The sequence below is a fragment of the Typopeltis vanoorti genome, chromosome 15, assembly GCF_054136105.1.
Source record: "Typopeltis vanoorti isolate ZY-2024b chromosome 15, IOZ_Tvanoo_1.0, whole genome shotgun sequence".
NCBI classification, from domain to species: Eukaryota; Metazoa; Arthropoda; class Arachnida; order Uropygi; family Thelyphonidae; genus Typopeltis; species Typopeltis vanoorti.
In genome coordinates, this window is record NC_143563.1 from 51248742 (window position 1) to 51273895 (window position 25154).

Below are 25154 nucleotides of genomic sequence, written 5' to 3' on the forward strand. Positions count from 1 at the left end.
TTAGGAATTCAATGCGAAGGACAAAAATACCTCCCTACTTTAATAGGGAGTATGTTAAAAACGATCAGAATAGACAGATTCCCAGTCGAATATTTAGAAAGCGGGGACGCTCTAATTAAGAATCTTTTTTCCAAATGGGGAACAGTTAAAGAAGTCAGAATAATGCAGGACAGTGACTTCCCAGAATGGAAGTCGGGGGTGGTATACGTCTCCATGGAGATGAAAACACCCGTTCCTAACTTCGTCTTTATCGGTTCAGCCAGGGTAATGATCAATTACCCTGGTGTCAAGAAGCAGTGCTTCAGATGTGGATCCTTCGAACATATGGGGGCAGACTGCCCCAGAGGCAAATGCCAAAACTGCTTGAGAGCAGGTCATGGCCTGGATAAATGCGATCAAGCATGTTTAAAATGCGGGGACACAAAACACAAAGTAAATGCATGCCCGCGTAGAACAGCTGCGGAAATCACAGGAGGTAATATAACCCCTGACTCCGCAGTACCTACAGAAAACCCTGCGATTGCAGAGCAAGAAGCAGCTCCATCCGTACAGCCAACACCTGACACAATGTTGATAGAAGATCCTAAAGTGTTGAAACAAACCACACCAAGAAAACCAGAAAAGAAGCAGCGCTCCTCAAAGGTAGAAACCCCTACTAGCAAAACAGAAACAAGAGAAGAAAAAATGGAAGCAAACAGTGCCGCAAAACGCACGAGAGACTCGGACACGGAAGAAAATAAAAGGACAAAAGCCAGCAGCCCAAATCCAACAGAAAATAATAGTGAAACCCCAACACCAGCAAAGGAAAATCTAACAACAATGGGGAAACCAGGGGAACTGGAATCCCAGATCTCCGGTAAAGAAGACTCTGACGACGATATGAAATTCTAAGACAGCAACATGGAGGATAACAATACAACAGCCCCCCCCCCGCCCCCCCCCCCCCCCCCCAGAAATCCAGGAAGTTCGTAAACGAAGTAACACCTCCCCCAACCTCTAAAATGAACCAAAGTTTAAAAATTGCAACATTAAACGTAAGCGGTCTGCGCAATCCTCAGGCGCAAAGCGCTGTCTGGAGACTGATGCTAATGCATAATATCAACATTTTATTCTTACAAGAAACCCACTTTTACAAACACTGGGACGTGGAGAACTTTTCGAGAAGCTACCCGGTTACCAGCTACTGGTGCTTCGGGGAAGCTCACTCGCGAGGGGTGGGGATACTAATTCGCCCCCCAATCGCGGGGGGGTTCTTCAATGTCCAGAAAGACGCTGCGGGACGTTTTTTGTCCGTGGACTGGAAGTACGGTGGCCGTAACACCCGGTTTGTGGCTGTCTACGCCCCGAATAACCCCCATCAACGAGACGGTTTCTTTGCCACACTGGAAAACTATTTTCTTGGTGCGCAACACCTAATCGTGGCGGGCGACTGGAACTGTATAGAAGATGCACGATATGACAAAATAGGCGGGAATGCTAACAGCGGAACTGGCGGTTTTGCAACACTGAAACGTTGCTGCGAAAACTTCGACCTTGTCGATATCTGGAGACGGCAGAATCCACTGAAAGTCGGAACAACGTGGTGCCGTGGTCGGATATCAACAAGGCTCGACAGGTTCTATGTATCCCAGTTTTTAGAACCACATGTTCTTGGGGTACGTCATATCGCTGCGAGAGGTCTGCTAACAGACCACAAAATGGTACTATTAAAAATAAGGATACCAGAAATAATAGAAACAGCCAGAGGTCCTTGGAGGCTCACTCCCAATTTCCCCAGTCTTTTTAGCGATAAGCTACAGAACCTCTGTAACGAATGGAGAGACACTAACTGGGACTGGAAAACCTGGCTACAGTTCAAGTCGCAGGCAAAGGAATTCTTTCAGCGGTGTGGGCGTGAAAGGGCACACCAACAGAGACAACGTCTGAGGGATCTCTATAGGGAGCTCGGCTGGTACCGCACCAACGAGCGGAGAGGAATTCCCTGTAGCGATCTTATCAGACAGGTAGAAATTGAGCTACATCAAGAGCGGCAGAGTAGAGTCGAGGACCTCGATTTTCGAGCGAGACTCTATCTCAGATATTTGGAAACACCTTCCGCCGCTTTCTACAATCAACAACGGGTGGCGGCAAATGACGAGCGAACGGTTTACCAGATCCAAGAGAATGGCAAACTGATAAAATCAACCCCGGAAATACTTCGCATCTTCCATCAGCAGTACCTCGGCGCTTTTTCTGATCAGCAGAGCGCAGATGTTTTCAATGAGTGGGACATCACACGTCTTCCCGAGCATCTTACCGCTCTGCATGACAGGCCGATAACTGCTGAGGAAATAAAAACAGCTTGCAAAACAATGAAGGCAAGAAAAACCCCAGGGTTAGATGGGTTAGGGATAGAATTCTACCGATCTATCTGGGACTACGCACTACCAGTTTTAGTGAAAATATTTAACGAATTCCTCACTTCGGGAAATATCCCCGAGGAATTCGTTAAAAGCTACACAATTTTTATCCCAAAGAAAGATCGAGATCGCACCTTGGCAGATAGCTGGCGACCGATCTCCCTAACAAATTCGGATTACAAAATATTTGCAAAAATTATCTGCAGCCGCATCAAATGCGGTATAGAAAAAATCATAACAAGCACCCAGGTTTACGGAATACCGGGTAGATCGATGGAATTAAATCTATTTTTCTTACGAGATCTAATCCGTCTGGCCAAAAATAAGAATTACCCTTTGGCACTTCTCTCTACGGATCTGGAAAAGGCGTTCGACAGCGTCAGACACACGTACTTGCAGGACATCCTTCAGAAAATAGGTGTGGGCTGGAGGCTTAGGCAAACAATCAAAAACATCTACGCAAAGGCCTCTACCCAAATAGCTATCAACGGGTTCCTCTCGGAACCAGTTCCTATTAAAAAGGGGGTAAGACAGGGCTGCCCACTAAGCCCTCTCCTCTTCTCACTCGCGTTAGAACCCCTCATAAGAAGAATAGATAACTCCCCTGCAGTCAGAGGAATACCGTTACCCCTAGTCTCCAGACAGAGCAAAATTGTAGCATATGCCGATGATGTAGTTGCGACGCTCAGAGATTCTGAGTCCATCTACATTTATTTCGGCATTTTGCAAAAATTCAGCATGGCCAGTGGTCTTCGCGTTAATACTTCGAAGACTAAAATTAAAATTTTTGGAAATTTCCATAGAAATAACCTTCCTTGTGGTTTAGTCCCGCAAACTCAGCCCCTAACAGTACTAGGCGTCCCATTCACGGCGAGCCCGGTACTGCCTGTTAAGAAATTGCGGGAAGAGTGCGAAAATAAAATAAAATGTTTTAAACCTAATTATTTCTCCTTCTACGGAAGAACAGTAATAATAAAAACAGTAATAATCCCCATGCTAATGCATACAATAAAAATTACTAATATAAAAAAAACCCAAGAAGGTCAACTTTACAAAATACTAATAGATTTTTTTTGGAACGGAAGAAAACATGAAGTTAAAAAAAGAATATTTAAAACTCAAAATCAATCAAGGGGGTTTCTCACTTCCGAAATTAAACTGCCTATTCTATGCAAACACTCTCAAAACCATAGGGAAAGCCTTAAAATCTAACCATATTTCAGGATCCCTAATTAAATATTTTCTAGGACATTTTCTCCCCTACTTCGGGACCACGGGACATGCTGACCCCAGCGCAGAGGTTGTGCCAGAATGGTATTATCCATTATGCCAACAACTTAAAAAATTTAAAACCGAAAGAATGGAAATTCTAAAATTAAAGCCACAAGCAAGATATTGGGAGTTCTTTCGACTTTCCGGATGTGATACGCCAAATATAGAAACTAACATAGAAACGCTATTTCAAAATATCAGAAATAGCTGGGGACAGCCATTTCACCGGGATCTGGCATGGCGAATAGCCTATGGTCAGCTACCGGTGAAACTGGTTATGTCCCAATACACTTCAAGACCGTGCGACCCCTTCTGCGACGTCTGTCAGAGCATTGAAACGGTGGGACATTTCTTTTACTCGTGCCCCCCCGCCCGATATGTCTGGCAAAGACTAAGCACAGCACTGAGAATCAAGCCGCTTACCCTACAGGAGGTCTTGTACCTGCAACTTCCCCCACCAGTCAAGAAAATTCAGAAATTTACAATTTTTCTCATCAATGTATTCAAGTATCACATCTGGAAAGTGCGGAAAAAGTCCCAAATCAGCGATGAAAACACTATACAAGCCAAAATGCTCAGTGGGATCTATTTCTACCTACCTAGGTTCTTCGCACAAGAAAGACATATACTAGGGGATGGGAGGTTTGTACATAAATGGTGCAAACCTCCTATCCTCTGTGTCCTGAGACAGGGCTTAATCATACCGTGTCTCTTCCTTTAAAAAGAAACATCTGTTTGTTTGTTGTTGTTTTTTTTCCTTCTCTTTTTCTCTCTTCACGAGTTCTTACAGTTCATATAGGAGGGGGCAGATCTGAGAACCCGGGCTGCGAAGGCTTACAGCGAGGCGGTGCTGCTCCTTGTGAGCGGCATCTCTCGGGCCAGATTCTTCCCCCAAATCTTGCTCTTCCCGTGGTGTAAGGTTGGCCAGTTCTCTTACTGTTTATATATATATATATATATATATATATTTAAAAAAAAAAAAAAAAAAAAAAAAAAATCCGATTTAAGTTTTATACAAAAACAGGTGTTAGAAGATGACCTCCAAACACACCTGGTCAGTTAAATTGTTAATTTAAACGTATTTTACGAGCGCATTTAAGAAAAGTTTATTTCAAAGTTTTTTTTTTAGAACAGGTGTAAGGAGATGTTTTATAGACCTTTTAGCCACAACCTCTGGGTTATACAGCTAAACGGTTTGACTGAGGCCTCTTTTTACCTACTACTATCCTACTCTACCTTTCTTTAATCTCCCCTATTACTACCCGCTGACCCTCAGCAATCTTTATACTCCAAAGGCCGATGATGAAAGACATTAACTCCCATTCTAGCTACTCACTGATGAAGCCTCAAAAAAGGCTGAAACCGGTCTGGGTAGTGACCTCCCTCCATAATGTAATAACAGCATACATTTCCTAGGAAATGTGTTTTTACATTATGGAAAATACCTAAGAATAGCGATATGAACTTCTTTCCCCACCTTTGCAACGAGCTGCCCAATATAGTACTACGTACTAGGATCACTTGCATTTGCTAACGCTAGTGGCCGCCGATACTTTATAGTTTACTATATTCGGCAAGAAACTCTCTGATTCCAATCTTTGAGTTTCTTATTCGGTTTTAAAACTATGTGGGAATTAATATCCCCTTAATTTAAATAACATAAGATCTTATTTTAACATAAGAACATAAATGTGGAAGAACATAGAAGTTACTATTGCGCAATATTATCTATTAACATGAGAGTGCCAGCTGATTAACTTTCGCACTGTTAAGCACAACAATCCTTCTTTCTTCCCCCTTTCTTTTTTTTTTGGGGGGGGGGGTAAAGGTGTCACTTCTATGGTGGAAAGTGGATTATAATGCAGTCTCCCTGCTCAGCCAGGAGTTGATTCCGTGGATTCCATTCTTGGTGGAAAAGATCTAAGGTGTTGTTTTGCCTATGGTGGTGATGTTCGTGTAGGATCCGACATCTCACCTTTTGTTGGAAGGCTGCAGTGAGTTGGTCAGTTGCCGCTCTCTGTGAAGTTGCTGTGCTGTCTGGTCTTGTATGTCTGAGGTAGAAGTTGTATATTACCGCTTTTGCGGTGATGAAAAGGTAATTGCAGAATGAATGGTTATTTGACTCCACATGGACGAGATTGAAATATTCCTCTTCTGTATGAAGATTACCACAGGTAAGAGCTGCCGTTTCCCGAATCAAACTGATTAATTTAGTGTTGACTGGGCATTCCAAGTAGATATGCCGGACCGTTCCTAATTGGTAGCAGAAGAGGCAGTTATCTGAGACGTTTGAGTTAAATTTTCGTAATATAGTAGGAGTGGGTAATATTTTATGCCACATTCTCCACTGAATATCTGCGTCAGGTTTGATGGCTCTTGTGCGATATGGTAGATCCCATTGAAATAGTGTTTGATCAGATGATGCAGGATTTTCCAACAAAGTGCTTTGGTTCGACTGTTGTGTTAGTGTGCTGTAGATCTTGTTGGTGTTGCTGGGTGTAAGTTTCTCCCATGAGTTATTGGTTTTTATCAGAAAGATAGGCGCCAAAACTTCTGAGTTTGGAGGGCTAAGCCCCACTTCTGTTATGCTATCAGGCATAGCGGCTTGGAACGCGGCCTTTACGGTGTCTATCTGCTCAGACCCATTCCCATATTCTAGGTTTTCGAGCGAATTTGGAAAGCGCCAGGTGAGGCTTGGAGAAAGAATGTCACCCAAGATCCTCACGTTTCGCCAGCTCCATGGAGGAAAGAAAAATTCTTTCTGAGCGATCGGGCTTCTTACCATCGTGTTGTGAAAGATGGGTTCCATGAGGATTTCAGGTAGGGATGCTGTCTGCACTGTGTGCTGGAGGTTTAGCTTCTTCCATCGTCGAAGGGCATCTTTGTAGAAGTTTGTTAAATTTACAGGCACTTGAGCTGTTGTCATTCTTAAGGTGGTGGAGAGAGAGAGACCTCTAGTGGCAGAAGTGAAAATATACTCAGTGGTTCATTTGTGCGATATTTCCTGTTGTAGGGCATTTATGAGAAATCGAGCGCGGAACGTTGTTATCCTGTTGTCAATGGAGACCAACTTTTGTCCTCCATCTTTGAGAGAAGTACATAGCTGGGAGTAGGAAAGCCAGTTTGTTTTATTCCATATGAATCGATATATGGTTGACTTTATTTGTTTGATGAATTGCACTGGTGGCGTAAGAATCTTTAGTGTATGCCAAAGGACACTGGTGGCTATTTGGTTAACGATTATTGTTCTCCCTCTTGTGGAGGCAGAGGCTCGTATTGCTGCCCACTTTCCTAGAACTTGCTTGAAACGCTTGTTTAGTGTTTCCCAGTTCTTATCCACACAAGAGGGTGTGTTTCCTAGGTAAATCCCCAGGTATTTGTTTCCCTCTGTGGACCAGGTACCAGACATTGGGGAATCGGTTCGGTTTTTCCATTTGCCACACCACAGTCCTATGGTTTTATGTGTGTTTAGTTTGGCTCCTGAGGCTGCCTGATATTGATGGTATGCCATTTGTATGTTATGAAAGTCCTCTTCTTTGCGGGCTATGATTGTAACATCATCAGCATATGCTGTCAGGGTTATGGTTTGGTAGGGAAGTTTAGGGCGGCATGCTTTGAGCAGCATATAGATAGATAGATAGATAGATAGATAGATAGATAGATAGATAGATAGATGCATACACACACATATATATATGTTAAGTTGCTCAATAGTCCTTTGTTTACAATATGGTTCACACCAGTTTTTGGATCTTACTCCACCATATTTTTCCCTATGGGGGGAACCTGAGGAAAGAATCCAGTGGACTAAGATCAGATGATCGGGCAAAGTACTCAACTTATCCACGAAGACCAATCCACCGATGAAGGAAATGTTCATACGATTCTATAATCGGCTGGTGTTCCATTATACTGAAAATACATTTTTTTTGATATTCATGAAGTAGCGAAACTCACAAATATATTGAAACAGTATATTGAACAGTTAAATATTTTAAAAATTAATCTGAAAGTTGTTTCAAGTACTTAAATGAAAATTCGTTTAGGAAATTGAATTAAAGTTTTATATAAACTTTTATTCATAAAATATATTACAAATGCTTGCTGGAAACGTACATTCGAATGACTAATAATTGTTAATATTGAGATTAAACTTACCCGTTGTCATTTCCCAGAATGCTTGAGTGACGTCATCACCAGCATCATATTTATCTGTTGGCCGAGGTAAACAAATTGGCTTATATATATCTCTTACTCCATCAGCTGGAACATCTAATTCCATTACAGCCACATCATTGTTATAAAGAGAAGGTTTATCAAAAATTTCATGTAAGACAATACGGTTAACACTATAGTTTGATCCTTGTTCTACTTTCTTTGAGATATCGGTTGTATCTAAGTACACAATGAAGTAACTAGGACGCAAATTCTTTCTTGACCTAAAAATGAAACAAAAACAGTACTCCTGCTAAACTTTGTTATTTAGAAATAAAAAAACTTGATGTCAGTCTCTAATTAAGTGAAAATCAAAAACGTTTGAAAATTGTAAATAAAAAGGAATGCTTCAATTAGACAAATCACATTGGAATTCATTTGAAAATTTATTTTCAAAATAATGCGGCCAGCCACAACATTGAAATCGTCCAGAAGAAGTTTAGAAACACGGCGGGAATTAATTTTTGTGATTCTTTGGACTGGACGGACATTTCAGAACGATTCAGAACAAATAACAAAAGCAATTTCCTTGCAATCCAACTATTCTCCAAGTGAGAAATATTTTAATCATGGGCCAGAAATACCTGCAAATGTTTTGTTTACCAAAGGAACAGAACTCAAGAAAAGTACAATGGATTTGAAAACTAAAAACAAAGTACTATAAAATATTGGTTGGGTTTTCTGAATTAAGTAGTTACTGAATGTATATACACCAGAGAATAATTAAATTTGATTCTAAGTAATAATAAATCTATGGTTACGTATATTAAAGAAAGAATACAAACAGGATATAAATAAATTCATTGGCATAACCATTTCGAAAGTAGCAGATCCTCAGAAACAAATTTTCAGAATGATTTTCAAAATCTTCCAGCTAAAACAAGTGATGAATTTCATAAATATTAATATGTGGTTATTAATAATTTTCTTTTTAACCTTATTATGTAATACATGGAAAATCACGTGAAACAGCGATTTAGAATTATTTATCGAACAATATATGTTAGGAGGTTCTTCGCAAATTGCTTTTGACGCGAGATCTCTGCATTCATTCAGTCCATTATGGTCTATTCACAAAGAACATAATGTGTAGCATTTTTTTTCTATACTGGTAAAGAAGAGTAAATCTCTAATCATATCCCGATGGTAGCAAAGAAATCAGCTGCACTCTATATAAACAAGTGCCTAGTCTTGAAGATATTCGCAAGAAAAGTTTTGTTCGGTTACCCTTGGATAAAGATGAAACAGTAATATCCCTTGACTTGTTTCAGTTTGACTTGTTTTTATGTTTAATGAAATTTAAAAAAAAATGGTGTATCGATTTTTGGAACTCAGCATGTTTGCATATTTTGGACACATTTCAACATCGGTAAGCTATAAATGGCAAAAAAACGTCGTAGGACGATATTTCACTATGAAATATTGGATAACATGAATGAAACTGCGGAGGCTTAATTGGCTGAGATATTGCAGTGAAGAGACATTTCTCCTGCCAATACACAGAGCATCGGAATTTCAATGAACCAAGCATCACAACAGAATTTCAAAGAGGCATGAGGGTCGTGCATTCATCAGCTATAACTCGTGAAAAGTTGATTATTTTATTCCTATTCTGTAGGTGCCAGGCATATGTTTCGTTCGTGCACTTTATATGATGTTCCGGATTCCTCATTCAATTTCAATGGATTTTTTCGGAGAATGATCACATTTTCTATCATATCTTCTTTATCATATCAAATTTGCTAAAAGGGCACATGCAATTCACCCACATGGCAGACAATGCAAATAGTGTTAATAACATTATCGTAAACAGTAAAGAGATTCATATGCAGCTGAATAGGTTGACCATGACAGCATTCCGGCAGAAAGAAAAGATGAATGGATGGATAGATGGATTGATAAAATTACTACATAATTTTAATAAAATGTTAATAATTTAACACCATTTATTCCCTTATAGGGAGTAGACGAGGCCTTTAAACCCTATTTAGCTATTGGAGACTGAGCGGACAGTTCAATATCCACCGGTAGCCAATCAGAGATAGCTAGCCCATGTCTATCACTGATTACAGGCAGCCACCGATTACCAGGCCGGCAAACAAGTGCTGCCTTCTCTTGGTACCTAACTCTAATAGGATATATTGCTGGCTGAAATAATGTGGCTTCTACGGTCGATTTTCTTAAGTTTATAGGAAGAAAACCCCAATCGCCCGTGTCAGAGATCGACTAACTCGGGAACCACTTGAAGAATGGCTTAGAAAAAGTTCTTCCATTCAGTGAGTAGACTCGAAGTGTATTCTGACTTCGTGCAGCCAAGCGCAGAGGATGGAGTCGCCACTTCCATTGAGCTAACTTACCTAATTTTATATGTTTTAAAATTATAACATTCTAGTGAAATGTGTCATAATTTCAGTACAGATTTCTACAACTCACCAAGAGCGAAATATGCTCGCTGCTGTAAGGACGTGTCGTCTGGTAATCAATGCTCCTACACCGATAACTTCTGTCTCCTGTTTGTCAACGATACGAGCCTATAACAGAAGAATATTTAAAAATCGTTCCAAATATATCGTAAAGAAAGTTTCAGGAATAGCAAATAGAAAGCCATATAAGTGCATTGTGTTTAATTAAAATTGTCGGTTAGAAGAAAATGGAAGGGAACTTTGCAATTTTAGTCTGAGGTTAAATAACTCTGAACTGAAGAGAAAATTTTTTGAATCTCATTATAAATTGGACTGAGTAAAAGAAAATTAGCTACCAGTTTCAATCACTATTTTTGTTCTGCCGATTTCAGTACTAATCAAACTCCGGAGCAGACAAATAGGATTGTATTTCCTCCAGATAGTCAAGAAAAAAAAATAGTAATAGACATATCCCTTTGCAAGATGAGAAAATTTTAGAAATTTCCTGCAGATCAGTGGTAGCTATCTACTAGTTGTTTTCAAACACAAAAAAAAGGAAAAGAAAGGGAGAAAAAAAGGAAGTGATATAGGCTTCGGAGGATTACTTTTTTAATTATTGTATATAGAACTTTATATACACTTAATTATTATTTAAATATGATGTTTTATTTAAATTAAGAGGATATTAAATCCCACATTGTTTTAAAACCGAATAAGAAACTCAAAGATGATTGGAATCAGAGAGTTTCTTTCCGAATATAGTAAACTATAAAGTATCGGTGACCACTAGCGTGAGCTAATGCAAGTGACCCTAGCACGTAGTGCAATACCGGAGAACTCCCAGCAAAGTCGGTATGTTCTGATCGCTATTCTTTGGTATTTTCCATAATGTAAAATCCTAGGAAATGTATGCTGTTATTACATTATGGTAGGGAGGTCACTACCCAGACCGGTTTCAGCCTTTTTTGAGGATTGAGCCTGTTTGGAAACTCGTACCGCAGAGTATATAAGTCCTTTTCGCTATACACTTTGGTATTAGGTCTAGCTACTCACTGATGAAGCTTCAAAAAAGGCTGAAACCGGCCTGGGTAGTGACCTCCCCACCATAATGTAATAACAGCATACATTTCCTAGGAAATATGTTTTTACTTTATGGAAAATACCTAAGAATAGCGATCAGAACTTACCGACTTTGCTGCGAGTACTCCGGTATTGCACTACGTGTTAGGGTCACTTGCATTAGCTCACGCTGGTGGTTGCCGATACTTTATAGTTTACTATATTCGGCAAGAAACTCTGATTCTGATCTTTGAGTTTCTTATTCGGTTTTAAAACAATGTGGGATTTAATATTACCTTAATTTAAATAATGATTATATCGCCGAAATGAAGCTTTTTAGCTCTTTATATTTAAGTAACTTAATGATGTTTTATTATTAATATTTGAATATGTTACTTTTTAGATACTTTTCATGAAATTTCAAATTTAAGAAAAAAAACAAAAGAAAATAAAAGAAATCTTACAATCCAAGGATATTCCAATGGTTTGGTTTCTCTCTGAAAAACTTGCACTTTAGAGTGGTTGTTTGGTATTCCACAGTCTGAAAGAAAGAAAAGTTCTTTGATGGTATGCAAAATAAGACAAACATTTCATTTAGCACTTCATAAGTTGTATGAATTTCAATCAAGTTCCTCTAACAAAATTTCTTTCAAGCGATTGATTTTGGCGTCTTTCTAAATTCCATCAAAGACCTGATTTAAATATTAACATTTTCGTCTTGAAGACAACAGTTGATAAATCCTAGATTAATCTTTTTTTGTTTACTACCCCATCCTTTTTTTTTTTTTTTTTTGCTATACATAACAGTCGGAATATAGCTGCATATAACATGATGGATTTTACAGAAGAAATCGAAATATAACTTATTTATTTGGCGTAAGAGTAGAGAATTCTTATTTGAAGAGCACATTTCCCAGTGTCATCAAAATGTATCATTACCAAGCATTTTTCTAAAACATGCATTTCTTTAAAGTCAGTTTTGTTATGTGTTGTGAAATTATCTACCATTAGTAGGCAGACAAGCATTCTGAGTACACTTACGAAACCATGATGATGATGATGACGTGTTTTAACAGGTTCGAGGAGAGTGAGAGATTACTAATGCCAGTTGCAGTGATTAGAAAAGTGACCATGAAAATATCTGCAGACAAGGCAACCAGCAGAAGCTAAATATCTTTGAAAGAGAAAACAAACCGTAGTGAATTAGCAAGAGATTGGCCTCTTTTTCATCAAATTAATTCCCTCCTGTACTGACTCGTGATTTTAGGGAATGCTTAGGATTTCTACTCAAATGTAAGAATACTGTTCAATGGCCAAGATGGATTTACAGAATCACCAGTTGCTTCAAGTCTAAAGAATAACATCATTCAGAGATTAGATTTTTTTTATGTTATAGATCTTTAGATGTTGACTGTCTAAAACTTTTGTTCATTTATAAAGTGCTTGCTTCCTCAAATGAAAATACGGGGTGAAAAACATGAGACGAGTTTCTGGATGGGGAACCCTATTTGCCCGTGTCCCAGATTGACTAAATCGGGAACCTGCCCAAGAAAAGTCTAGAAATAGTTCTTCTACTCGGCAACTAGACTCGAACTCATAACAAATATTTCTTGATAGTTTATTGTCATGAAAGCGAACGTCATTTCAACAGGCTACACAGGGAATTTCTTCTGAATATAAAAGAAGCCAGAAGAAAATCAGTTCATCACTAAACAAAAGGTCATAGAGTGTCATATGATTACATTACAAACACATGCAAAGTCTGTTGAAACATCACAGGATTTACATTCTGCAGACTATCACAGTGAAGAATGACTTTTATAAATCTGCTTGAGGATTCCATGCTAAACTGTGCTTGGGATGAGTTGGGAATTAAAGATATAAATTACTTTGGTTCTTGTTCTCTACTTGTCTACTATGAATCATTCTTTTTTACTCTATATGAATAACCATGATCTTTAATTCAGTAAGAGGAATGGACCATAGTTTGTACGCGCGCGTCCACGCACGCACGCACACACACACACACACACTGATAGCAATGAGCATTTTTACGTTAGTAAAGGATTTCATTAGTAAAGATAAGGGATTGTAATGAACTTCAGCACATCCAGATATCTATTATATATGAAATTACCCGAAACAAAACCTTCATATTATCTACTAGATAGAAAGATAATAAAATTAATCTCAATAGTCTCTCATTGCTTCTATTTCCAATGAAACTATGGAAATATCTATAGCTCATTTCTCTATGCAACTTCCAGTAAAAATGCCATTTTTACTGGAAATTGCTTGATGTTTTGCTTCATAATTTCTTTCTTGTCACACACACACACACACACACACACACACACAGTTTATACATATCGGTCAGAACTCCCTAACTGCAGTTACAGCAATTATTTATATGTAGTGTACGCCAGAAGCGAATATCGTCAACATCGCGAATAACGCAATGAATAAATAAATAAATAAAAAAATTAATTAATGGTGAAGTTCCTGAAAATTTCAAACATAAAGACTACTGTTTACTTATTAAAGGCTAACTCGTGACATGTGCATAGCATATCAAGACTATTAAATCTTTATTCACTGTTTTTACAAAATGGAAATCAGTTGAAAATCTTCATAAAGAATATTGGGGGGCGGGAGGTGTTTTCTCCCATGTCGTCTTGCTTTGGCATTTTCTGCAGTCATGATTCAAATTGTTGTTCCGATTATTTGAGATCCATAAATTCCAACTGTCGATCCGCACTTCTTTTGCAAATCACCCACCCCAAACCTAAAATGGTCCTTTTAATCATAAAAATACCGGCAACGCAAGTCAAGTGGAGTGTCTGCACTATCCATTCTGTAGGCCAAGCGTTATTGTTTTATCCTTGAGAATGATATATAAAATATTTCTCATCAGTGAGGCGTTCAGTAAAGCCTCAAACTTTTCTGATGGAATGATCTGCTCCACCATCCTATCAGGAAAATTCAAGGCCTCACCTAGCTCAACATATCACTGCATGCACATATCCCTCTCTGTGTACAGTCCTCCATTCATACGTAATTCGAGAGAGCCATTTGGTTGGTAATAATTTTATCGTTATTCAGGAACATCCACTAAAACAAGGATATTCCTTAATGAGTTACAACTATAATTAGATGAGAAAAAGTAAATGCTTTAAATAATTAGCTTCTAAATTCAAGAACATTATAAATTGACATCAAGTTTATCAAAGATAAAGAAATCGCTCTCACACACTCTTTCTCTCTTTCTCTTCCATTTACTAATTACTTACCTGCTATATTAGGTAACACGGGAGGTGTAATGTTGTAGCATTGAGGGGCATCCTCAGTATGGTGCTTAATCCATGAATAGTACATGGAAACTCTAGTATACACTCCTGGATAGTCCAGGTTTCCACACTGTCTTCCCCAGGATAGTATTCCAGCAACGTACCATTTTTCTCCATCCTTGATAATCAATGGGACACCAGCATATATCTAAATTCATGAAAAGGTTACAATGAGAATTAATTTTCAAAGTGAACAGAAATTCTCATGAAAGCGCCAATATCAAAATATTAGAATATGACAAATATCCAATTTCATATACCAGAATAATCTAGATCAGTGTTCAACCTTTTTACATCTGCGGACCGCGGAAAATAGGAGAAACATTTCGCGGACGGGCTGACGGCTAAGATAGAAACATAAAAAAATGTAGATAGTATTTTATTTATTAAATCCAGTGTTATAAAATTATAATGTTTAGCTAGTTTAGCGACATCTGCTGCTGGGTAGAGTTTAGAAAATTTGATATATCTGACTGGTGCGTTCTTTCTGAGAGACGAATTTCGAAATTTTTGGGCGGACCGCCAGGAAATTTCCGCGGGCCGGTGCCAGTCTGCGGATAACAGGTTGAATAACAAGGATCTAAATGGAATCACAGTTTTCAGTGTTAAAAAAGACAGTAATGCACAAATTACACCAATTTCTTTACAGCAATTGGAGTATTTTCTGTAAAGAGACTGCAAGGTACTCTTTGAAATCAGAGATGCTTGAAACTTGCACAGGGATAGAAAACAATAATCTGAAGGAGATTTTAATCTTCCAATGTTAAATTGCTTACTACAAAAGAAAAGGAAGTGATCCTTCGTCTCCAACCAGGATTTCTAGTTTATCTGATCACTATCTCATACACACGTTGTACTAATATGCCATAAGTCGCCAACATTCGGGGTTGGGTATAAATAAATAAACAAAATGAAAAAAAGGTCAAGATTTTAACAAATCATATTTCTCACTTAGCGAGTAAACATAGTACAGACTTATGTCACTCTAATTTAAACGCACAATTTTGCTGATACTAACGACATTTTGGTTTCGTTGTTCTTCCCATAATATTTTAGTGATCTCAAATACAAAAGGATATTCAATATACAGTACGCCAGAATCATAAATGCTCCAGGCTAGAGGAAGAGAAGAAATATATCAGTTGGATTGCTGTTATTCTGGTAAAAATACAAAATATTATTTCTAGAAAAAAAAAAAAACTGTAGCACCAGCCGGAGTGGGGAGAGAAGGCAGAAGTAGAATAAGGTAGGAAGGTTTGTATGGTTTCGAACTACGATGGTTTGTTGCTGCATATTTATTGATAAATAAAGTACACTACCTACCAATAATTGTACGGACACCCCTGTAATTTGAAGTTATGGAACATTCCAAATTTGTTAATAAAATAAAAACAGGTGTGAAGACAGTACGAAGCAGTGTTTCATTGTAGCAGCTAAATGCAGGTGAAAATTTTCCGCTCAACTGGAGCATCCAAAATAAACGGTTGGCAATGTGATCAACGAATGGAGACGTTCATCACTATTGCAGGAACATGTCCTAGACAGCCGCTGAAAATGACTGATAATAACAGAATTGTGCTAAAACGGGTGGCACGCAAAAACTGGCTGCAGTTGACACAGATCATACGCGATGAGTTCCAGAGCGCGAGTAACACCACGTGAGCACTAATACTGTAAAAAAGGACGTCCATTTACTAAGTTTCCACGGACCAGCAGCGGCATACATGACGAACATCTAAACTGAAAACGAGGCGGTCGTCTGGCTTAGTGCAAAGTGCGTGTGAACTGGACAGCTGATCAGTTCACAAATATGTCATTCAGTGGAAAACCGTGCTCTGGAGCGATGAATCAAGATTCACCTCTTCCTGGTCTGATAGCAGGATGTGGGTGCATACGCAGCCGGATGAACACTCGTTACCACAATGTATTGTACCCACAGTAAAGTTTCGTTGTGAGAGGGGTATTGGGGTGGGGTGTATCCAGCTGGTTTGAAGTGCGACTACTGATCGTTGTCCATTGTTCCATGAAGGCAGCTGGGTGCCTTGATATTCTGGATAATCAGGTGCTTCCTACACTGTGGAATTTTTATGGAATGGGCCCATGTTTTAGGACGACAATGTTCCATTCCACAAAGCTGCAGCTGTTATGGATTGGTAGGAAGAGATGGATGTTAAACGCATGCCCTGCATGCACATAGTCCTGACCTCAACCCAATCGAATACCTATGGAACGAATTTGAGCGGTGATTGAGGTCCAGAACAGCAAGTCCTCGATGTGTCTTTGAACCCAGTGCTGCTTTAATGGAGGAATAGAGAAATATTCCACCTGATGTTTGCCACAGATTTGTGGAAAGTCTCCTTCGAAGGTTGCGGAGACCAAAGGTGGACATACCCGATATGTGAGTTCGCCTGCTGGTATCAGCTGTAAATCGCTAAAGTGTTCGGACAAGTATCGGTAAATAGTACAGTGTGAACACCCATTACAATTATGAATTATGTTGCTTACGAAAGAGATATGTATTTAAAGAAAATGAATGCCTTCGATGATTTTCCTATCATCAACTTCGATGTATTTCGTTTGTCTTCTTTTCCCTCGAAGAGAAGAGAAATGTATCCACGACCTGTTGATTGAAGGGGAGGTGTGCTACCACTCAGCCTACCCAGCTTGGCATATATTATTATGATAGGTATTTTTATGGAGTCAGTGGACTCTTCACGCGAGACCCAATCTATCAAACAATATCTATCATATCTCTTCTTGAGTTCATTTATAGACGAAGAAATCACAACCTATTCAGGCAATGCATTTCACTTATTCATCACCCTCCAGGCGAAAACCTTCGTTCTCACGCCCATGTTAAAGACACTTTTCCTTAATTTCCATGGATGATCTCGTGTTCTTCCATCACTATGACACAGTTGAAATATTTCCCCTGCAGCAATCTTACAAAAAATCTTGTAGAATATTTAAATGTTCCTATCATATTCCCTCTTCACTTCCTTTCAACAACCTCAGCAATCCACATGTTCTCAATCTATCAATGTAGGGAGCATTTTTACATTATTTTTTTTTACCTGAACCCTCTCAACAACCTCCTTATCGCCAAGGAGTTTACGTGACCAGATTTGAGCACAGAAATCCAAATATGGAAGTATCAGTGCCTTATAAAGGGTAATATCATAATAACCTCTTTAGCTCCGATGTTATTGTGTTCCACAGTAAGCAAGCGATCCAATGTGCAATCTTGGACACCTTAGCAATGTGTGCTCTTAACTTCATCTCCCTCTCCACAAACTCACCCAAGTATCTAGCCTCATCAATCTCTTGGAGTACCGTTCCATCAATGTGGTACACAGCTGGTAATCTTTTAATCCCAAAATACATAACCAGTACAGTAACAAGGATATTAAGCCCCTGTGGCAAGTGTCTAACTTGCACCCCTCTAACCCAAAAATGACAAAGATTTGAAAAATTTAAATATAACAAGTTAAATCTTAATAATGCAATATGTTAAATACTTGCTATTAACCCCATCAAAATGAGATGCAGTGTGTTGCAGAATTTGTTTCTGAAGCGGTGTATTGCCGAAATTTAAAAATACAATGTAAAATAGCGAACTTATATCTATTTATTTATTTTTATTTTTTACAAGTTTTACGTTTTGCGCCCCAAACCTAATTTCGCCAGTGGCATTTGCCTCTTTCCCACTCCCTCGCTACGGCACTGTGATATAACTTTACACTTTTCCATGATGAACTGACAGCCATTACCTTTTGCCCATTTCGCCAGCTTATTTAAATCATCCTGCAAACTCTTAACATCAGCTTGATTTTTTATTGTGTTACCCAACTTTTAATCATCAGCAAACAACTAAATATCTCCCTTTAAGCCATTTCCTATATCATTTGTGGAAAAATTAAATAATAACGGCCCAAGCACAGAGCCTGAGGCACACCACTGGTCACCTGCCTCATCCTTTACTCTGCTCCTCCATGAACCACATTCTGGTATCTCCCCTGAGCCATTCTCTTATCAATATCACCAGTTTAGTATCCGTCCATATATACTCCAATTACGCAACAATATTCCATGGGGTATCCAGTGAAAAGCATTAGCAATATGAAAACCAAACCTTATTGGTCCCTACTTAGTTTTATATTTTAATCCACCCATTCTTGAATTCTGTGTTTAACCAACTTTTGCAATACTTTCACCGCCACTCCCAAGCTTGTGAATGATCTGTAATTAACTACCACAGTTTCAGAGCCACCTTTATGCAAGGGAACAACATTTCCTTCCTTCCACTCCCTACATAGGACTAATGGAAATGCATGGAATCATGACTATAATTCCATGCATTTTCATGCTATAAGATCCTAGACGAATGTTCTGGACAATTGGCTGTCATACATTGAAAAAATCTTAAGGTATTAATCCTGGGACTTTCAAGTCGGCAACATTCACGAGATATCGAAATGACTGGCATCATCAAAATTGATGTAAACCTGATATAATAATCATGTAGAGGTGGCAGGTGTTTTTCTGCTGGAAAATCCCAGCCCAACAATTTTGGGATTTAAAAGAGTCAAAAAAAAACATATCAGCTAGAAGAACTAATACAGTTAAAAAAAAGATATAGTACAATGACTCATAAGTCTAAACTAATTCGGTAGTAATTCCAAAGAAATAAACTCCATATTGAATAATCATGCGATGAACTAGAATGCGAAAGGAGGGAACAGGCAAGACGTTATCTTCGTTACTCTATTTTGGTGAGGTTTTCAAGGGTGCGTGTGCGCGCGCGCGCGCCGATGCGTGTAAAACAATCCTCCTCCTCATTACACTTAATGTGCCATCTGCAGCTCCCCATTTATTTCTTTGATACTATTTCTTCCAAAGTACGTTTATTGTTAAAAGGTACTGTGGAAAAAATTATATTATTGGTACATTAGCAATCATCTATACATAAAGATACAGCGATGATGAAATAAAATAAAAAGAATATAATTTTTGTGAATAATCACTTTGTTTTAGAATGCTGCATGACTTGAAAAAATCATAGTAATATTTGCTCCTTTCCCTTAATGTGGCCAATGAACCTCCCACATCATTCATGTTTTAGCTAGTTGAATTTTGAATTATTCTTCATTTTGATGAGATGAAAATCACCTCGTGCTCGTTTTCTAAAAGTTTATCATTTTGTTTCACAAATTTCCCCTCTAAATTACATACTTTTGCATCTATGTTTTTCTTCGGAATTCTTTCTGCTAATTAAATATTTAATTTTTTTCCTTACCTCACAATCACCTCTATCCATTTCTCCTCCTGCACACATATTTCTTTCAGTTACATTCGAGCCGTATATTTCCTCACACCTGGAGTTGGAAATTATCATTAAATCGACTTCTTGGAGAAAATTTCTAGTAGGATCTCCTAAAATAAAACGTACGATTTTTTAGGAAAAAAATATAACTATAATTTCGTAGTTTATTTTAAACATACGGTTAAAAGGGGTGGACTAAATAAATATAGACTCTGGAATGTTAATTTCTATTTTCGTTGTGAGAAACTCTGGCGTCCACCAATTTTAAACTGAGAACCCAGAAGTTTTCAACTGCTAATGCTAATGTTGGTTGACCAAAAATCTCCTCAAGAATTTGGACTTCAGTTCTCTTCAGTTCTTCAGTCTGTCTACCGATACAAAATATTTTGTCGGACCACTTAGTAAAATGTCTTCCTAAATAACCCATTTACAATTATTTCTGAAAAAAAAAGGAAAAAGATTTCTATTATTTTTCGAAAAATGATCAAGCCGACACGAAACAAGTAGATAAACCACTGAGTCACAGAGGTTAAATCACTGTGGGGTTAATATTAATTGGAAACACACATAAAATGCAAACTATCTCTGACATCTTTTTTCGTAGTTAGTATTAAGTTGTAGTTATTATTAACATTAACACCAAAACAATCTTTTTTCGTTATTAATGCTGATAGCAATCTTACTTTGTATTCATTACATAAAAAATATAGTTGCGATGTATCAACATTATTAGATGTTAAGAGTGACGGATAGAGGGAGCTCTGTCCATTTCCTTGAGGTCTTTTAATGGTTGCTAATGATGATGTGTTTGCTAGAATGGATTTCGAATCTTCTGTATTTAGAGTAGTCTCCAGGAGTGTAGTCGGCAGTCTGATGGATTAGTTGGTAGCAGTGATTGCCGGTAGTCGTGATAATCCTTTCAGCAGCAGTTGCTTTTAGGAAGGATCTTATGTCTGGTATCTTCGCATAGCGATGCAACTGGCTATTCGTGACGAACCAGGGAGTGTTCAACGCCATCCTTGAGGCATTTATTTTGGATTGTTTATAGATTCTTGATATTCTTTACAGTGGTATCCCCCCTGGCCGGTGAGAAGAAGGTTAGGAGAGGTCTTACCTATGTTTTGTAAAGAAGAATCTTGTTGTTGATGTTTAGGTGACTATTTTTGTTTAAGAAGGAATAGAGTTGGGCAGCTTTGGTAATGATAAAATCTGTGTGCATTCTGAAGTGCAGGATTTATGTAGTTTATTTCTTAAATATTTGGCAGCTGTTTGCATTGGTCTAGATTTTCCGACCATCTATAAAGATTTTATCGGGTTTCCTCGACTTCTGGTGAAGATGAGTGTTGATGGAAATTTGCTACCTGGATAATCACTTTGCGAGTTCGTTGGCTACGATTTGGAGTTTATTGGTGACGAGTTCCAGAAGAAATGATCTGCTATGATAAATGTATTATCGGCACATACAGCGGTGATAGCAGAAAACATTTCAGGAAGGTCAGCCATGTAAATGAAGACAAACAGGGGGATTAGCAGGGAGTCTTGAGGCAACTCCTCTATAGGAAACTCCTCTTGAGGAAAACACGCTAACCTCTCAGACAGACATTAGTCTGTCTGAGAGGTTAGCGTGTCTTGAGAGATAGTCTCTGAGAGGTCAAGATAGTCTCTGATAGTCAAGATAGTCTAGATAGTCTCTGAGAGGTTATCTTGACTGGAGAGCAGACATGCCAACCAGTCGCCAGCATGGCTGACCGACTGGTTGGCATGTCTGCTCTCCAGTTAAGAGGCTGCGGGTTCGAATCCCTCCATTGGCATGTAAGGTTTATGATTATCTGTGGTAATACTAATGGTGGTGGTCGGGGGTAGATGGCGTTGGTGTAGTTGCGGTCAGTTGGTGGATTAAATGGTGGAATGCTCTCCCTCGATGAGTCTTAGGACACCCTGGAGGTAACTAATAATAATAATAATAATAACTGTGAATCGTCTTACTCTAAATCTGATTTCGACTATATTTACTCAGCATTGCATTTGTTGAGACAGGATTTCATTAGTAAGATGAGATCTGTTGGGAATTTTGTTAGGAACGGTTTGTATATTAGACGGTAGTTCCAGATCTTGCAAATTTCTTTGGCGACGTCACTTCGAATCCTTTGTTGATGTGTTTCAACAATTCGGTAAATCTGATGTGTTATAGAATGGACTTTCCTGAATCCGAAGGGTTATCTGGTATAATTTGCGCATTTTCTGCTGCTTCTTGAAGCTGTAAGAAAACTGCGCGTTCTGCGATTTTGACTGTGCAAGAAACTAGGCTAATCCGGAGGTAGTTCTGACGGAATTGCATTTCTTTCTACGACTTCCAAATTAGGAATCAGATAGATTAATCAGATGTGCCGTATTTTTCCGTGTATAAGAACGATAATTTTTTCAAAAATTTTAGACCGAAAATTGAGGGTCTTCTTCTACACGAGGGGGAAACCTGTTGAGAGACCTGCGGTTGCCGTAGCGAAACTGCCGGTAGCTTGTCTCTGCGAACAGGCTTCTGCCAATCACTAGCCTTCCTTTAATCTGTCGATTGACGTCATTAATGGCTGATTCTGAATAAACCAATCAGAACTCTGAAAGCATTCATACGTATGTAACTCGTTGGCGGGGTAGCGTTTTCGCCTTATTGCGCTGGATTGATACTCCACGGACAGTCCGCATGTCGATCCCAAAGTTAACGCATTAACAATATTTTGAGCACTACCCTTTAAAATGTCCGAAAAACAAATATTGCCATGGTGTTCAAAATTCAAGTTAAACGTCATTAATTACACAAAAGAACATGGAAATAAAGCTTCAGAGAGAAAGAGAATTTGGACCTCTTTCTACTTAGTGTATGATTAGGCAGTGGAAAAAAGAGGAAGAACTAATACTCAAGATGCCAAAAACGAAGAGGCGCTTAAGAGGAGACCAGCAAAATGTCCAAAGTTGGAGCAGAGGCTTAAGACTGGGATTATGGAGAAGTGACAGAGTGGGATATTTGTGTCAATACTCCCCAAGCATATTGAATATGAGGTAAAACGGTTTGCGAGAGAAATGAACATTATTGATTTCACAGGAAAGGAAAATGGTGCTTCAGCTTCATGAGAAGAGAAAGGTTGGCCATGAGAATACGCACCAGATTAGACCAGAAAATGCCAGGAACTAACAGTGATGAAAAAGTGATATGCCAGGAACTGAATGTGAATCATAATTTCATACTGTTTATCTTAGAAATATTACCAAATTGCTAAATATGCTTTGAATATTATAAAAATATCAAATGTGTTCTGTTTTATGATTAAAATTTTGATTTCATAATTTTGGGTTCGAAAACGTAGGGTTAGTCTTACACACTGGGGAGTCTTATACACGGAAAAATGCGGTATTTTTTAGATTATCTGCAACATATCTTTGTAGATAGTTTATGTAAAAAAAAACAGTTTCATGTTTCAGGTTAATTTTTCAGCAGAGAGAGAGAGAGAGAGAGAGAGAGGGGTAAAGAAGATTTTATTGAATTCATAATTCAATATACTGTAGTAACTAACTGCAAAAGTGTATTCATATTTTCATTTATGCTGTATCATTGTAAGAATTTCAATGCATCACAGTGATAACTTTTACTCATAAAAGGGAACTACGGTAAACGCAACCGGCAACATTTTAAAGGCGGCCTACTCAGTATACGCATCCTTATTTAACTCATTGTGCCAGCGAACACGACTTTGTACGATGTAATACACTGTGATTTGCTTTTCTTCAAAATGAAAAGAAGAATTGGCTGCACGCATGAATGACAGCTTTTGATTTCTCATTTTTGTTAAAACTACGATAAGACATAATGTCAAGTATAATATACTATGATTAACTTCTTGATTGAAATCTTCTTGATTATGAAATAATTCTTTCATATTCGGCAAGAATTTATTTACTTGCACAAGAAAACACAAATTTTTACAATCGAATAAATATTGATATCGATACTAAAACTTTAGTCATATTCATATTTTAGTGTTACGTCATCATGCATGCTGATTTCATATTTGGTGCATTTCGTTTTCAGTTTACAGAGAGAATAATTCAGAGATAGATCAATAAAATTTTAGAACTAAAGGAATATGCCACACAAAATCAGGTAGACATCGACGTCATCAAAGAAACGGCTTGGCGGATAAACAGATGTGTTTATCCGCCAAGCCGATAAACACAGAATCAGACACTACATCACTTTCCTTATGGGTAGACTAGATTCCCGATGCGTGCCCACTGCCATATTTATCAGAAAATATGTAAAACAAACTACAATTGCAGTTCCTCTCACTAAAAACCTCAAAACCGCCGAGATAGAAATTCATAAAATGAAACTCAGGAAGCCTGAAAATCTTTGTACATAACCATCGAAACAAAAACGTTTTGACTAAACACAACATTAATTATTGCCGGTGATCTGAACGCCATGCGCAAAATCTGGAATATTGGTTTCTCCAATAATAACGGCAAAACCCCCAACACATTCGCCATCATGAGAAATGGTAGTTATCCGTGATGCTACTGCGCAGATGCTCTAGATGCAGCAATACAGAGTCTAACATATACCATAAACTATAAACATTAACATACCATACCATAAACAATAAATCTAACATAAAATAACACATACCATTACAAATAGTCAATGACCTCAATTTGCACCCTGACTCCATTATACTCAACTTAGGCACTGCACATAATTTAGCAGTAGACAACACTATCGCTATCAACTGCCTGCAGCACTTCAAGAAAATCTCGAATCAGTCCAGTTCATAACTACAATTGAAGAAGAGAATGCAACAAATTCTTTATAATCTGAAGTAATAATCGAACTAAATTCAGTCACCACCACTATCACGCGCACAACTAATTGACTTTTCAAAGAAATAAACCAGCTCATCTGGGAGAAAAATAAACTCGTCTTTACCAAAAAACTATGGCCCTGGATATAGGATTTCCTACTATCACCGCTATTATGCCCATGATACAATCATCATAGCATCCGACAAACTCGAAAAGTGGTTCGCCAGGTGATAAGTCTCTATCATCTGGAAGAGAGCTCTCCAGTACTCTTCACCAGGAGACGAGC